The sequence below is a fragment of the Pseudophryne corroboree genome, chromosome 9 (assembly GCF_028390025.1).
Source record: "Pseudophryne corroboree isolate aPseCor3 chromosome 9, aPseCor3.hap2, whole genome shotgun sequence".
Classification (NCBI taxonomy): Eukaryota; Metazoa; Chordata; class Amphibia; order Anura; family Myobatrachidae; genus Pseudophryne; species Pseudophryne corroboree.
In genome coordinates, this window is record NC_086452.1 from 402,091,913 (window position 1) to 402,109,966 (window position 18,054).

Genomic DNA, 18,054 nt, shown 5'->3' on the forward strand with positions numbered 1-18,054 from the left:
GAAGTGTCTAACTGAAGTTGAGTTGCGTAGGACATCCACCAGGCTAGAGAAGATACTTGGCGTAAAGTGTCCACTTCAAACATGTATGGTGCAAATGGTTTCATGGATGCACAAAATTTGATGATGACCGGCATAATCTTTACGATTATTGGCATGAGCAAACTCAATAGCAGTCTCAGTTTCAGCAGGACTAAGCTTTTTTCCCCTGTACCTAGGATCAAATAGATTAGCCAGCAATTGGGCATCTGTGAGTGCAATTTTAGCTCTTGCCTTTGCCATCTTTACTATATTGCTGTGGTGTCCAATCTCTTCAAGATCATCTAACAGCTTCTTCCACACTTGTACGACCTCACTGATTGTGCAGTTGCGTCTTTGTCCAGGGCTACAGCTACAGGTTTCAGTCGAGCCAAATAATCTTCAGCACTCTGCTTAATACCAAAGTTATTAACTTTGTTAATAATGTCTTGTGGGATATCATCTTTATTTTCATCACATGGGCCGGTTTTTCAGAAAGGACTCCAAACAGTCTTCCATAATATAATATAATATAAGCCTTTTCCCACCTGCTTATTTGTATTTATCTGCTGAAAATTTGACATTTCTGAAGTGCTTAATCATAGCAATATGTTCCTTAACTCCTGGAATGTTGAGGTCATGTGCAAGAAGATTCATTAAGTGTGAAGAACATCCCTGTGCAATAATATCCAGGTCATCAGTTTCTTTCAGGTCCGCTCTCATCTTTCCCATATTGGCAGTATTATCAGTCACTCAGCTCTTCACAGAACACTCAAAAGATTCTTCACACAAGTTAATACTTTTGGCCACAAGTTCACTTAAGTACTCTGCAGTATGACTATGGCATGATGTGTCAATCAATAACCAAACAACAAATAATTGGCTCATTATGCACGTTGATCTAGCCATCAATAGCCATACACACTGTCTTGCCTTTCAACTTTTCCTTGCTTTCTTCTTGTACAGACCGACACACCTCATCAAGCAACTTTCCACCTACATCATTGCTGTTGGGTGGCTTGTATCCTGGGAGAAGCATCTGCACAAACTTAATCATTTCTGGGTGTTGAACACATTTAAATGGTGAATCAGTTGCATAGCTGTACTGAGGATATTGTAGGTCAAGAGCTTCTTTTTGTAATTTGGTAGTTTTGACTACAGAGTTTTCTGTTGTTGCTTTTGTTGCTTTTTACTTACTTGCATGTCCACTAGAAACCTTGGTGAAGAAAGTGGACTGCACATTTCAAGATCAGAAGAGCAGGATGGTGCAGGGGTGAAAGTTGAATGATAAGACCTCACACCAACAGCAGCTACAGATTCATTTTTATTTGTACCTTCACTTCTTGAATTAAGATTTCCATCATCATCAAAATCTGAATGTGAAGCACATTTTTTGTAATGGTCTTCATTTTTGATACAAGTCTTTGCATTACTGTACTGCTTTTTTTACATTCTGCTTTACATCCAGATTTACCAGGTACAGTCTTTTTGTTGAAATATAACCAAATGGCATCCTGTTTCCTGCCAGATGTAGCCATACTTACTAACAGCTTGTGTCTGCATGTTCAGACTTCAAAAGTGAAAGTGAGACTGAAGAGCCATGAGAATCCCAAAAGTGAAAATAAAAAAAAGGACTGCCCCCACCTACATGTCTATCTCTTTCTAAGCAAAAGTTGTAGTTTTTTAACGTTTGATTTAAATCATGATTTAATCATTTGATTTTTAAATTGTTTGATTTAAAACGTGCAACCCTGATGAAGTGAAGACAGAGGTGACGCTGGTCAGCAAGCCACCCGCCCGTCAGACCTCACCACTGCCCTGCACTGCCCGCCCTCCCGCCGGACCTCACAGCAAGTGGCCCACCTCTCATCCAGATTAGGATGAGTTATCTGGGCTGGTCAGGACAGGGAGGGTGGGACAAATTGAAAAACAGCCAATCCCGGGTATCCCTTGATTGATCATTTTTCAATCTCGATTCACGGGAATGAAAAAATGGCCCGGGATTGGCCACCCTAGTCCTGTGTGACTCTGCTAAAGTCAGGTATCTTATTTGCATTTTTTTTACCCAGGAATATGTGTTAGTTGCAATGTAACTATGATGCACCAGGAAACTGTGCTGATTTATTTGATATGCGACACTTGTATATCTGTGTGCGACTGAGTCTGTATATGAAGCACAAAGGAACTCACATGGAAAATGGCTGAAGGCGCTGTATCGCAGCACTTCATATACAGATTCAGACTCAGTTGCACACAGATGTACAAGTGTCACATACTGTATCAAATTAACCAGCACAGTCTCCTGGTGCACCTACTTGCATCGCATTATGACTAAGATTCATTTTTGGATAAAAAATGCAAAAAATACACCCGACGCTAGCAGAGTCGCACGGGACCTGGCGTGCTGAGAGGGGCTGTTTGGGGCAACCATAGCAATAAGGTATGAGGACACATCTGTATAAAGCGGGAAACCTTCTGCAACACTATATACAGTAAAAAATTCCTACAGTACGTTGCGTAATAACAATGACATATGGTGGGATGTAATGGCGTCCGAAATCGCACAAACACAAAGTAAGAGAGTTTATAATATTAAGAAATTATGGTTTTCTTGGCTTGTGTGTGTTTATATAGTCTTAGGCAATAAATAACAGGTCATCAGAAAGTAAGTGATGAAACCACAGTTGCGGTGTTTGCTGATATTTGATAACGCTGACTTTATAAATTCCCGGGTAGTTGCTTGTAATCACTTGGAAAATGCACAGAGAATAAATTAGTAAGTGGGGACTAGAATCCTATTTCCAGATCAATTTAATGGATTCATCCTTTTGACTTTTCAAGTTTTCTAATCATTTTTAAAGTTTGCTAATAGCATTCGGTGCAAAAAGGACTGATTATTATAAGAAAGCAGATATCCTTAATGTCATCCCTGTCTCTTGTTTGATTTGAAAATTAATCTTGTTTACTTGAGGTCTGTAAGGTCGTCCCTGCAATAAAGAGACCCAGAACACTTTATTCTAATATCCTCTGGGAGCAAGGATAAAGACTCATTAAAAAATGTCCTTAATAAAAATTAATTTTGAACTTAAAAATATGTGTATTTGGAATTTTATTTGATTGTCTGCCTTATTTAATACCTTTTGTCTTTCTGTGTGCTTTAAACTGACCACTCCCAAATGTTGCTTATATGATCAGCTCTAAAACACAAGTTCCTTTAGCTGGACCACGCATGTGCCTATCCTTCTGCTAGTGCAAGGACTAATCAGCAGGGCCAGGGCTGTAAAAAGAATTTGGGCTTAGTTATATTGATGGTGCCCTTTGATGGTGTCCATCATGCCAAAGGCACCTGTGAGAGATATATGCGGCTGGTTATCATTATGAACTAGCTGAGTATTTCAGGTGCAGTAACTCTGAAATAACAGTTTCCATGTGTAGTTCCTGGGGCTCAGTGATGACCATGGAGGCCCTATGCCTCAATAGGATACCACGTTCTTGACAATGGTAATGTCCAGTTTGACTACATACATACATACATACTAGCAAAATTGAACAAGATCTGGCCACTTGGCTTCTGGTATGATTGAGGTCTTTTAGTGGAAGGTGGCTGCACAAACAGGCCAATAAGATTGATCTGCGGTTGATTTTGATTGGGTTATTACTGAGCATCATGACTTTATTACATGTCACACAGTTACAACATCAGGCCTATTACCTGATATTGGGGGCAATGTTTCACCAGCTTTCTAAAAATATTCCATTGTATTCGGGTACTCTACAAACCAAATACTGGAACCAAAGTGGAGCAATGGTACTGCCCTCTTAGCCCTCTGACATGGACAGTAGAATTCCATGCCCACCACTAGTTATGGACTTGGTGAATGCCACATATCTTGACAAAACGTAAGAAAATTCTTATTCATTCTGTTTTCTTAAGTCAGTCATTCATGTATACATATAAAAAAACAAAAAAAAAACTGATCCAAAACCAAACCCTAACCCAAAACACTTGGGTGTGGTTGTGCAAAATCAAAACATGACGATGGTTTAGAGCCAAGACCAAAATAAAAAAACGGGGGTCTGTGCCCATCTCTATATTTCAGCCTCCTTCAACTGGATTATTGACAAGAATTCTGTTGTCTGTAGGAAAATCTCTCTCAAGATCTTACCTTTATCTCAAACAATATAAATAAAATCTAGTAGCCTTTAGTCAGTGGTAAATGAGAAGTATTTTGCATCTTAACTAGGCGATTCAGAGTTTAAAACATAACTTGGCTTCAGTTATCGGCAGCTGCAAAACAAAAAACTGTAACAGTGAATTAAGGAAAAGAAATATGGGAAACAGTGTTTAATCAGTACCATTGAAAATTCAGAGTAATAACTTAAGACATTAACAGATTTACATGTAAATTAAAACATTAATCAAGGAAAAAAATACACAATCATAATTAATTAAACCTGAAATTGTTAATAGTTCTGGATATAAAATGTCAGGTATAGTGTAACAATATAATATTGTTGGCAAAAATAAATTACTAAATATTTTTAGGCAGTACTTTCTAAATGAAAAATCATAACTCAGCTGTCTACTAAGTCTAAACCTGTAATCACTTAAAAAAAAATGCTGGAAAGTAAGACTTATCAATGTTATATTGGAACAACATTACTGCAAACAATAAATTGTGGTGTACTTTTACAGTTTCTACTGCATTTCTCCTTCTGACAAAGATCTGGTTTCAGTGAGTATTAAGCAGCTTTGAAACACTAGATTTACTTACTCCAACAGTGTCATTGATATCACAGAGCCAATGATGTGTGATTTCTATCTAACTAAATTTAAACGCAAAAATGTACTTTGTCCCAATTCTGTTGCACCGCCTTATTTGGGGGCCTCCGCTCTTGGAGGGTTCATGACTAATTTTACTCCTTCAAATTTTTTTTTTTTTAGCTGCGCCAGCACGTGGACTGGTAATAAATCTTGTTATAAATCAAATGTGTCAATAGCTCTATGGTAAAATAATCTCAGGGGACCCTTGATAAACTAACAAGCACAGAGGGGATCAAGGTTTCTTTGCTAAAATGCTATAAAGAATCTTACACAGGTTTTGGTTAGTTACTTGGTAATTCAGCTCACAATACTGTTTATGAATAAACAACAACAACAACTAATATCAGAAATAAGATGGTATCGGGTGGCAGTTATTAGATTGTAGAGGTTACAATGAAAGCTCATCTGCAGGGGCGCAGAAAGCCACGCTGACCCAGGTAAAGGGGTGGGAGGAGCGTGGATTAATAAAGTGAGCAAAAACTCCCTTTAATCAGAAAATGTGTAAATACTTAAGGGGGGGCACAGGGAGAGGTATGGGGGCAGGGAGGGGGGGCAGGTGGATTAGCACCTGCTTCCTATTTTACTTCATATAGAAGCTGGTCCCTCCTCCCCAGCAAGAGCCATCCCCCCAGTGATATTTGGGAAGATGACACTGCCCACTAGAGAACAAAGACTCTGGCAGAGTCTTTGCTTTCTATGAGTGGCTCCATCTTCTCGAAGATATCACCGGGAAGATGCCACCACCGCCAGCCTCAGCACAGGTATACTGGGGTGCAGCAGACCCAGGCCCTGCTGGGTTTATCCAGCAGCCCGGGTGATTTACTGCACGGCAAAAATGGGCTTTTACCCTGATGGTATTATCAAGCAATTCCAATTATAGCCCTTTATACCGTGCAGTAAATTACCTATTTCAGGCGATAACATATGGAATTCGTGATAACTTCCTGGCCCCAGGGGTTATCGCAGAAAAACGTGTCTCTATGGACTGGTTATTGTTGATTGCACCTGATGCACGTGAAGCATAATCCCTGATAAGTGCCAGCAGTCTGGGCTAATTGGATAAGCCCCACGGGGATCCATTAGCCACAGAAATTTACCGCTGCTAATAGGATACCCCACTTATAGTAAATCCAACTTTATAAATGGTTTTATTTTTTTTATCTCACTGTTGACACTGATTTCCTTGCAAAAACAACGTTCACTGAAAATGATCAAAAACAGAATTACAGTAAAAAAAATATCACTGTTTGATTAAAGTATGGGGTCTGTTTATCAAATACCCCCGATAACATATCTGCAATAAACAATATTATTTTGGGACTATTATCATGAAAAAAAAGTCACTGGGTCATGAGTACTGGCTTGCAGCAGTGATACAGTATTATGGCAGACTTTTAGGGGCCCTGTGCCAGAAATAGAATTAGTGCCCCCCTCCGCCCCCCACCACCCCAACATTTTTACAATAGGGACATAAGGCGAATGCCTCATGGAGAAGAGGCATGACAAAATTGATGCCAGAGAAAGCCCATACTATGATGCCCCTTCCTACACACACTGATATAATTCTCAAGGACAGAAAGCTCAATTAATAGAGTGTCTGACTGTAATGTCATAGGCAACGGGTTTGAATCCCATGCACATCAACATCCTGAAATGTAATAAAGGAAACCGTGACTAAACAGCAAAGAACTCTCTAGTCATGTCCATGAATGCTGTATATTGTAGATATTAGTGACAAAAGGGGAGGGGGTAGGAGACAGGGGCAGTCATGGGATGCTGGGCTTTAAAAAGGGGGAAAGTAATTAGATAATTCATAATTGACAAGTGTTGCCAACAGCGCCCCCTACCCTGCAGCGCTATGCGCGAAGCACACTCCGCACACACCTAGTTGTGCCCTGCAACCCTGCAGTATGGCAGCCAGTTGGGAACCGTATTTCAGGTGTGTTACCCGGCATTAGTAGTCGCACAATAGGCCCTATTTCGGCCCCAGGCTCATATGACCCTTAATCCGGTCTTTGATCTACCACTTACTTTCTGCAAACCTCAATACTCTCCAGAGGAAATCATTCACTGTGGTGGATATTAAATCTGGCAGGTGATTGGATGACAGGGATTTGCTTTAGATCGTTCCTTCTCCAGAGAAAGTGCAGGCAGCTCTGCTCAATATAACAAATGTTGTGGGTTCAAAGGAAAATAAATTCCTCCCTCAGATTACTAGCCTAGGAAAGATTTCATGACATACTGTATATTTTTTTTAAAGTAGAAACTCATATAATGCTTGTTGGTTAACTGCATACTGCCCGAACAGCTTTATAGCAAGAAAACGATCATCGTCGGATCAACAAAAACATCCGTATGCATTACATGTGTCAGTTCTGTAACTGTGTGCCCAGAAACGGAACACAGTAATAAGCAGTGACTTTATCTGCATGTTGGGATTGGCCTGAATGAATAAGCATATGCGGATTCTACAATAATGGATTAATCACCACCAACATCGAGAATGATTGTAACATTCCTGATCTGGAACAACATGTTGCAACATAAACCCGTTATCAAATGCAAATTTGTCTGCAGAGTACCGTACACTGCATATTTGTTTTCATTTTTAATATATTCAGGCTATACCGGAAACAGTTTCTCCTGTAATTATGAAGCCACTTATGGACAAGTTGTGACAACTATCCAGCAAACTGGTGGGGATATGAATCCATATCTGATAAAGGTAGGATGTGTGAGTTGTTCTCCTAGTGTGACGGGACATAAATAAGTTATTGAACATAATACAGAGACTCACAGAAAGCCAACATGTAGCCTCATTGAGAAGGCTCGGGTCAATGCACTGCAGTCGCTGCTTCATATTTAGAGATGGTCAAAGCGATTCATCAGTATTCCTGAAATTCTTCCTGGTTTTAGAGATTCTCTGCAAATGAACAAACAAATGTCACATGACTACAACTTTTTAAATGAAGCTTACAGCACTTTGGACACTCTTTGTTCTCTGTGGGACTGCACTGATAATGATAAAGACTGTTTAACCGAGCATATGGGAAGGTGTGGAACGGTCACATCAATATGTACAACTATGCATAGGGGTACATGCAGCATCAGTGTATTATGGCCATCTTGCAACTCTGAATTGCTGTACTGTGTGCATAGGTATCAGAATGTGTGTGTGTGTGTGTGTGTTGGTGGCAAGGGGGTGGCTCACCCCCCCTTCAGTATTGAGAGGCACCAGTTTACTGGGTCACAAGGTGCAGCGTGGCTGCCATCTAGATTTACCACAGGCAATGTCAGGATGGAGATTATCCCCTTTCTGGCTGCCCCCTCCCCCACAGCCCTCCTCCGCTCTGAACGCCTCTAAGGTCCTCCTCCGCTCTGCACCCTGCTCCAGCCTCTGCAGTATATGGCCATTTACTGTGGGCTGGCACCGCCTCTGGGACCAGCCCTGCCCCCTCCTAACCTCCCTCTTAATATGTCCCTCCTCTCTTCCACCTCAACTTCTTTATTTTCCTTTCTCATCTCCTGTTACAGCACCCCCCAGATAGATAGATAGAGATATCTATATACAGATGTGTCACTATATATCTTTGCCAAAGATGACAAAAAAATGGTATGCCATGGCGTTCACAGGTGCATGCATATGCACGCTCCTGCAAATGCTTTACGGACACAGAAGCTGCTCGGTGGCAGTAGCCAGGCAGCACGAGTAAGATGCTCCCGCTGCGGTGTATAGTGGAGATAGGTAGCTGGAGGACATGCTCCCGCTACCTATAGTTATACACCTCATTCTAGAACAGAAAAACACACCCAGACGCGCTGTCACAGCTGCCAGTAGGGATTGTCAGTCCCAAGGAAAACTGTAAAAAGTAAGTGAAAAACTGGCGCTAGATGTTTCCCCAACAATGAAGACTGTGGATGAATTCCAATAAAATAACATCAATTTATTAATTAACTAGACATCACGTGCTAAAAACAGGAAATAATTCCAATATAAACATATAATGAAGGGCATTGATGGAGCTCAGAAATGGTTGATAATGGCTGCTAACAAGTGTCCACAAAGGATCCCGGACTGAGAATGTGCAAAGTTCCCTGGGGAGAAGAAATGCAAACAGCTGGTGTTACCCTTGTCGATGGAGACTTCCAGAGATATGTGATTGCCAGCAGGCAAGCTGTGCTGTTCGTGTGAGCACTGGGTCTCTCCAATCGGTGCTGTATAGTTGGGATCCCACAGGGAAAAGTTCCAAATTGGCTGGTTCAAAAGTCCATATCTGGATCCGTTTGAAATGCAGGACACTGGTGTGATGGCAGCATACACACTTAACGCGTTTCCCTAGGCTCGGTCACCTAGCTTCATCAGAATGACTTCTGGCTGGTTCAAAAGTCCATATCTGGATCCGTTTGAAATGCAGGACACTGGTGTGATGGCAGCATACACACTTAACTCGTTTCCCTAGGCTCGGTCACCTAGCTTCATCAGAATGACTTCTGATGAAGCTAGGTGACCGAGCCTAGGGAAACGCGTTAAGTGTGTATGCTGCCATCACACCAGTGTCCTGCATTTCAAACGGATCCAGATATGGACTTTTGAACCAGCCAATTTGGAACTTTTCCCTGTGGGATCCCAACTATACAGCACCGATTGGAGAGACCCAGTGCTCACACGAACAGCACAGCTTGCCTGCTGGCAATCACATATCTCTGGAAGTCTCCATCGACAAGGGTAACACCAGCTGTTTGCATTTCTTCTCCCCAGGGAACTTTGCACATTCTCAGTCCGGGATCCTTTGTGGACACTTGTTAGCAGCCATTATCAACCATTTCTGAGCTCCATCAATGCCCTTCATTATATGTTTATATTGGAATTATTTCCTGTTTTTAGCACGTGATGTCTAGTTAATTAATAAATTGATGTTATTTTATTGGAATTCATACACCTCATTCTGTGTGCGATCAAGACGCACGTGCATGAGCACGCACTTGTGATCATTAGCATATCAAAACAGCCGTGGCGGTGCACATTCCTTTATTGTGTTTGCATGGTCTGCATGGTGGGAGGATGTCCCCGTTGTTTGTCTTGATTTTAGGGTCGAAATGTCGACTTTTTACTATATGTTGATGGCTCAACAAAAATTACATTGAACTTTTTCATGATGAGTGTGCGCCTCTATTGGTCTGAATGACCTGATTGGACATATTTGTGGAACATGCTACATGTTACCTTTGTGGAGCACCCGACAGATGATTGGTTTGGTGGGGCGTGTGGATTGCTACAAACAATATATATATATATATATATATATATATGTATATATACACTAGCTTTTGCCCGTGGCTTTGCTCATCTGGATGTCTATTATTGCTCAGCGGAACTAATTTTACAAAGACAGTAGTTCCATCTAATATTGTGATGTATATTTTATATTGTACACATTGGGGGTCATTCCGAGTTGTTCGCTCGCAAGCTGCTTTTAGCAGCTTTGCACACGCTCAGCCGCCGCCTACTGGGAGTGAATCTTAGCTTTTTAAAATTGCGAACGAAAGATTCGCAATATTGCGATAAGACATCTCTGTGCAGTTTCTGAGTAACTCGAGACTTACTCTGCCAGTGCGATCAGTTCAGTGCTTGTCGTTCCTGGTTTGACGTCACAAACACACCCAGCGTTCGCCCAGACACTCCTCCGTTTCTCCAGCCACTCCCGCGTTTTTCCCAGAAACGGTAGCGTTTTTTCACACACTCCCATAAAACGGCCAGTTTCCGCCCAGAAACACCCACTTCCTGTCAATCACATTACGATCACCAGAACGAATAAAAAACCGTGAGTAAAATTCCTAACTGCATAGCAAATTTACTTGGCGCAGTCGCAGTGCGGACATTGCGCATGCGCACTAAGCGGAAAATCGCTGCGATGCGAAGAAATTTACTGAGCGAACAACTCGGAATGACCCCCATTGATCACATAATTTCTTTGTAAGTAATATTTGCAGTTTTGCCTTCAGGGAGTAACACAAAAAATTGCTTTTGGCTACTAAGCCGTGAGCAAGCCACGTAAAGCTGCCCATGGGAGAAGCAGCTGGTCCTAATATCTACAAATACAGCCCTGAGTGTTTGTCCCTGTGACTTGTTGATCGCTGATTTCAAAGCAGACTCTTAGAAGAAACTGCAGGTGCTTGAACTAAAAAGGAAAATAGTTGGGGATAAGGGGTATACGTGGTATAAACACAGTCTCGCTTATGCCACATCCCGTTATAATCTCTGCCTAAATTAGGTTCTTCTGCAGAGCAGCAAGGATGTGTGGTAAGGTCAATAGTTGGGGAAGAGCTGTTTAACTAAACCCTGCACCCTTAAAAAAAAAAAATGTGGGGTTTCCCTTATCTAACAATAACCAGCACCAGGCTGAACCAGCCAGGGGGATAATGCCAAAGCAAGGGGGGCACTCAGTGTGGGGTCCCCCTGCCATCAAATTAACCACCCCCAAACTGGTCAGCTCAAGGCTGGAATTAATTGGAAAGTGGGGACCACCCAAAAAAAAAATGCATTCCCCCCTCCCGAGCAACATCTAGCAGCTCAGTGCTATGCCCCGCACCCCTGGTGGCAGTGGGTGCGGAGTTCATGATATGATAATTTTGTTCTTCACAGATGTCCTACAGGTTCCAGAAAGCCAGCCCCAGCATGCCAGCACTTGGAGAACCACAAGTGTCAGCATGCACAGACATTAAGGGCCTGCTGGCACCTGTAGTCCGCCTGTAAATAAACTATACAAATAAAAACAAAACACTTCATGTTTTAATATTTTATTATACAGTATCTTCACCTGGGGGCGACAGCCTTTAAGCACTTTTACATGGCAGTCGGCCACCAGGACAAGCAGCGTCTTCTATGTTCGGGAGCTCTTGAATGCTCCTTCCCCACTGGCAGGTTGCACACTTTACATACTATGACACACTGATCCTATTTTCTCTAATGTCCTAGAGGATGCTGGGACTCCGTAAGGACCATGGGGATAGACGGGCTCCGCAGGAGACATGGGCACTTTAAGAAAGACTTTGACTCTGGGTGTGCACTGGCTCCTCCCTCTATGCCCCTCCTCCAGACTTCAGTTTGATACTGTGCCCAGAGGAGATGGGTGCACTGCAGGGAGCTCTCCTGAGTTTCCTGCTAAGAAAGTATTTTAATTAGTTTTTTTATTTTCAGGGAGCACTGCTGGCAACAGACTCCCTGCATCGTGGGACTGAGGAGAGATAAACAGCCCTACTTCTCTGAGTTTCAAGGTCCTGTTTCTTAGGCTACTGGACACCATTAGCTCCAGAGGGAGTCGGAACACAGGTCTCATCCTGGAGTTCGTCCCAGAGCCGCGCCGCCGTCCTCCTTGCAGAGCCAGAAGATAGAAGCCGGGTGAGTATGAGAAGTAAGAAGGCTTCAAAGGCGGCAGAAGACTTTGTGATCTTCACTGAGGTAACGCACAGCACTACAGCTGTGCGCCATTGTTCCCATACACCTCACACACTCCGGTCACTGTAAGGGTGCAGGGCGCAGGGGGGGCGCCCTGGGCAGCAATATAAACCTCTATTATGGCATAAACACATATATATATGTACAGCTGGGCACTGTACATGTATATAAAGAGCCCCCGCCATGTTTTTGAATAATTTGAGCGGGACAGAAGCCTGCCGCCGAGGGGGCGGGGCTTCTCCCTCAGCACTCACCAGCGCCATTTTTCTCCACAGCACAGCACTGAGAGGAAGCTCCCCGGACTCTCCCCTGCTTACTGAGGTGACAGTGGGTTTTTCAAGAGGGGGGGGGGCACATAATTGGCGAAAAACGTGTTATTTCAGCGCTACTGGGGAAACATTCTGTGTTTATATAGCGCTGGGGTGTGTGCTGGCATACTCTCTCTCTGTCTCTCCAAAGGGCCTGGTGGGGAACTGTCTTCAGATAAGAGCTTCCCTGTGTGTGTGGGGTGTGTCGGTACGCGTGTGTCGACATGTATGAAGTGGAAGGCTCACCTAAGGAGGAGGGGGAGTGTATGAATGTCAGATCTCCGTCGGCAGCGCCAACACCGGACTGGATGGAGATGTGGAATGTCTTGAGTGCTAGTGTAAATTTATTACACAAGAGATTAGACAAGGCTGAGGCTAGGGAACAGTCAGGTAGTCAGACCATGCCTGTCCCTGTGTCACCGGGACCTTCCGGGTCTCAGAAGCGCACATTGTCCCAAATAATGGACACAGATACCGACACGGATTCAGACTCCAGTGTCGACTATGATGAGGCAAAATTACAGCCAAAAGTGGCTAAGGGCATTCGATATATGATTATTGCAATAAAAGATGTTTTGCATATCACTGAGGAACCCCCTGTCCCTGACAAGAGGGTACACATGTATAAAGAGAAAAAGCCTGAGGTCACTTTTCCATCTTCGTATGAGCTGAGTGAGCTGTGCGAAAAGGCTTGGGAATCTCCAGACAAGAGGCTGCAGATTCCCAAAAGGATTTTTATGGCGTATCCTTTCCCGCAAACGGATAGGATACGATGGGAGTCTTCTCCTAAGGTGGACAAGGCTTTACCACATTTATCAAAGAAGATAGCGCTGCCATCCCAAGATACGGCTACCCTCAAGGATGCTGCTGATCGCAGACAGGAGGTTACCATGAAGTCCATTTACACACATTCAGGTACAATTCTTAGACCGGCAATGGCGTCGGCCTGGGTTTGTAGTGCTGTCGCAGCATGGACAGACTCCTTATCTACGGAAATTGAGACCCTAGATAAGGATACCATTTTAATGACCCTAGGGCATATAAAAGATGCTGCATTATATATGAGGGATGCTCAAAGAGACATTTGTTTGCTAAGTTCCAGAATAAACGCTATGTCTGTTTCTGCTAGGCGAGTCTTATGGACCCGACAGTGGACGGGTGATGCCGACTAAAAGAGGCATATGGAGTCTTTGCCTTACAAAGGTGAGGAGTTACTTGGAGAAGGCCTCTCGGACCTCGTCTCCACAGCTACGGCAGGTAAATCAAATTTTTTGCCTTATGTTCCCTCACGGCCTAAGAAAGCGCCTCATTATCAAATGCAGTCCTTTCGTTCGAATAAAAGCAAAAGAGTACAAGGATCGTCCTTTCTTGCCAGAGGTAAGGGCAGAGGAAAAAAGCTGCACACAGCTAGTTCCCAGGAACAGAAGTCCTGCCCTGCCTCTGCAAAATCCACCGCATGACGCTGGTGCTTCCCTGGGGGAGTCCGCTCAAGTGGGGGCACGTCTTCGACTTTTCAGCCACATCTGGGTTCACTCACAGGTGGATTCCTGGGCAATAGAAATTGTTTCTCAGGGATACAAGCTGGAATTCGAAGAGGTGCCTCCTCGCCGGTTTTTCAAATCGGCTCTACCTGCGGCTCCCTCAGAGAGGTAGTTAGTGTTGAATGCAATACAAAAATTGTATCTTCAACAGGTAGTGGTCAAGGTTCCTCTACTGCAGCAAGGAAAGGGTTATTACTCAACCCTGTTTGTGGTTCCGAAACCGGACGGTTTGGTCAGACCCATTTTGAATTTAAAATCCCTGAACCTATACTTGAAAAGGTTCAAATTCAAGATGAATCGCTCAGGGCGGTCATCGCCAGCCTGGAAGGGGGGGATTTTATGGTTTCCCTGGACATAAAGGATGCATACCTTCATGTTCCAATATTTCCTTCTAATCAGGCGTTCCTGAGATTTGCGGTACAAGATTGTCATTACCAATTTCAGACGTTGCCGTTTGGGCTTTCAACGGCCCCGAGGATTTTCACCAAGGTAATGGCGGAAATGATGGTGCTCCTGTGCAAGCGAGGGGTCACAATTATCCCATACTTGGATGATCTCCTCATAAAAGCGAGATCTCGGGAGAAGTTACTGGACAACGTGTCTCTGTCTTTGAAGGTGTTACAGCAACACGGCTGGATTCTCAATATCCCGAAGTCACAGTTGGTTCCTACGACGCGTCTGACCTTCTTGGGATTGATTCTGGACACAGACCAGAAGAAGGTTTTTCTTCCAATGGAAAAAGCTCAGGAACTCATGACTCTGGTCAGGAACCTATTGAAGCCAAAACAGGTGTCAGTGCATCACTGCACTCGAGTCATGGGGAAAATGGTGGCATCGTACGAAGCCATTCCCTTCGGCAGGTTCCATGCGAGGACCTTCCAATGGGACCTACTGGACAAGTGGTCCGGGTCACATCTACAAATGCATCAGAGAATCACCCTGTCCCCCAGAGCAAAGGTGTCTCTCCTGTGGTGGCTGCAGTGCTCACCTCCTAGAGGGTCGCAGGTTCGGCATTCAGGACTGGATCCTGGTGACCACAGACGCAAGTCTCCGAGGTTGGGGAGCAGTCACACAGGGAAGAAATTTCCAAGGTCTTTGGTCGAGTCTAGAGACTTGTCTCCACATCAACATCCTGGAGTTGAGGGCCATATACAATGCCCTACGTCAAGCGGAGGCATTACTTCGCGACAAACCAGTTCTGATTCAGTCGGACAATGTCACCGCAGTAGCTCATGTAAACCGCCAAGGCAGCGCAAGGAGCAGGGTGGCAATGGCGGAAGCCACCAGGATTCTTCGCTGGGCGGAAAATCATGTAAGCGCACTGTGAGCAGTGTTTATTCCGGGAGTGGACAACTGGGAAGCAGACTTCCTCAGCAGACACGACCTGCATCCGGGAGAGTGGGGACTTCATCAGGAAGTCTTCGCGCAGATCGCAGGTCGGTGGGAACAGCCCCAGATAGACATGATGGCGTCCCGTCTCAACACAAAGTTAAAAAGGTATTGCGCCAGGTCAAGAGATCCTCAGGCGATAGCTGTGGATGCCCTGGTGACACCGTGGGTATTTTGGTCGGTCTATGTGTTTCCTCCTCTTCCTCTTATACCCAAGGTGTTGAGAATAATTAGACAGAGAAGAGTGAGAACAATCCTCATTGTTCCAGATTGGCCACAAAGGACTTGGTATCCGGATTTACAGGAATTGCTCACAGAAGATCTGTGGCCTCTTCCTCTAAGACAGGACCTGCTGCAGCAGGGGCCCTGTCTGTTCCAAGACTTACCACGGCTGCGTTTGATGGCATGGCGGTTGAACGCCGGAACCTAGCGGAAAAAGGTATTCCGGATGAGGTCATTCCTACGCTAATAAAGGCTAGGAAGGATGTGACATCAAAACATTATCACCAAATATGGAGAAAATATGTTTCTTGGTGTGAGGCCAGGAATGCTCCTACGGAGGAATTCCATCTGGGTCGTCTCCTTCACTTCCTGCAAACTGGAGTGTATTTGGGCCTAAAATTAGGCTCCATAAAAGTTCAGATTTCGGCCTTATCCATTTTCTTTCAAAAGGAATTGGCCTCTCTACCTGAAGTACAGACTTTTGTAAAGGGAGTACTGCATATTCAGCCTCCTTTTGTACCTCCGGTGGCGCCTTGGGACCTTAACGTAGTGTTAAGTTTCCTTAAGTCACATTGGTTTGAACCACTCGAAACGTTGGAGTTAAAATATCTCACTTGGAAGGTGGTCATGTTGTTAGCCTTGGCTTCGGCTAGGCGAGTTTCGGAATTGGCGGCTTTATCACATAAAAGCCCCTATCTGGTTTTCCATATGGATAGAGCGGAGTTGCGGACCCGTCCTCAATTCCTACCTAAGGTGGTCTCATCCTTTCATATGAACCAACCTATTGTCGTGCCTGTGGCTACTCGTGACTTGGAGGATTCCGAGTCCCTTGATGTGGTCAGGGCTTTGAAAATTTACGTGGCCAGAATGGCTAGGATCAGAAAAACAGAAGCACTGTTTGTCCTGTATGCAGCCAACAAGGTTGGCGGCCCTGCTTCAAAGCAGACTATTGCTCGCTGGATCTGTAACACAATCGAGCAAACGCATTCTACGGCAGGATTGCCGTTACCAAAATCGGTTAAGGCCCATTTCACTAGGAAGGTGGGCTCGTCTTGGGTGGCTGCCCGAGGGGTCTCGGCACTACAGCTGTGCCGAGCTGCTATTTGGTCGGGGTCAAACACCTTTGCAAAGTTTTATAAGTTTGATACCCTCGCTGAGGAGGACCTCGTGTTTGCTCAATCGGTGCTGCAAAGTCATCCGCACTCTCCCGCCCGTTTGGGAGCTTTGGTATAATCCCCATGGTCCTTACGGAGTCCCAGCATCCTCTAGGACGTTAGAGAAAATAAGATTTTAAACCTACCGGTAAATCTTTTTCTCGTAGTCCGTAGAGGATGCTGGGCGCCTGTCCCAAGTGCGGACTACTTCTGCGAGACTTGTATATAGTTATTGCTTAAATAAGGGTTATGTTATAGTTTCATCGGTTTTGGACGGAAACTATGTTGTTTTTCATACTGTTAACTGGTTAGTTTAACACAAGTTATACGGTGTGATTGGTGTGGCTGGTATGAATCTTGCCCTTGGATTAACTAAAATCCTTTCCTCGTACTGTCCATCTCCTCTGGGCACAGTTTCTCTAACTGAGGTCTGGAGGAGGAGCATAGAGGGAGGAGCCAGTGCACACCCAGAGTCAAAGTCTTTCTTAAAGTGCCCATGTCTCCTGTGGAGCCCGTCTATCCCCATGGTCCTTACGGAGTCCCAGCATCCTCTACGGACTACGAGAAAAAGATTTACCGGTAGGTTTAAAATCTTATTTTTATCTACCTATCTAACTATAGAAATATAAAGGTAATTAACCAGTGTACTTTTGAGCAATGCAAGCAGAAAGAGGGTGCAGTATATTCAGCAACTGATAGGGAATCATTCAATCAGTCATACATATAATCAATGTAATAATGAAATTCAGTCAAGTGCCACCAAAACATCCCACCAGGGAAGGACAGTATATAAATTAATAGCCACATAAATATATTTTTATTTTTATTTTTTTCATTAGAAATATGCATTAACGGTTTAAAGCAAAACACTATAAAGTTGTCTCTATTCTTTTGTGAGTTACAACTAATGAGTCATGTTCTAATTAGTGATGAGCTGGTTCGGTTCCTCGGAAACCGAACCCCCCCGAACTTCACCCATTTTACACGGGTCCGAGGCATACTCGGATTCTCCCGTATGGCTCGGTTAACCCGAGCGCGCCCGAACGTCATCATCCCGCGGTCGGACTCTCGCGAGATTCGTATTCTATATAAGGAGCCGCGCGTCGCCGCCATTTTCACTCGTGCATTGGAAATGATAGGGAGA

At 44.1% G+C, this 18,054-nt stretch overlaps 1 long non-coding RNA gene across 2 annotated transcripts in view; it reads right to left on the reverse strand.

Annotated features, from left to right (window-relative positions):
• Window positions 1-4,072: 4,072 nt before the first annotated feature.
• Window positions 4,073-18,054, reverse strand: part of LOC134957077 (uncharacterized) — a 154,212-nt gene continuing 140,230 nt past the window's right edge. For both annotated transcript variants that reach the window (XR_010186439.1, XR_010186438.1), the window contains 2 exons: window positions 7,638-7,763; window positions 4,073-4,303 (listed from right to left, as the gene is read on the reverse strand). This is a non-coding gene — a long non-coding RNA (uncharacterized LOC134957077). The remainder of the gene's footprint in view (window positions 4,304-7,637; window positions 7,764-18,054) is intronic.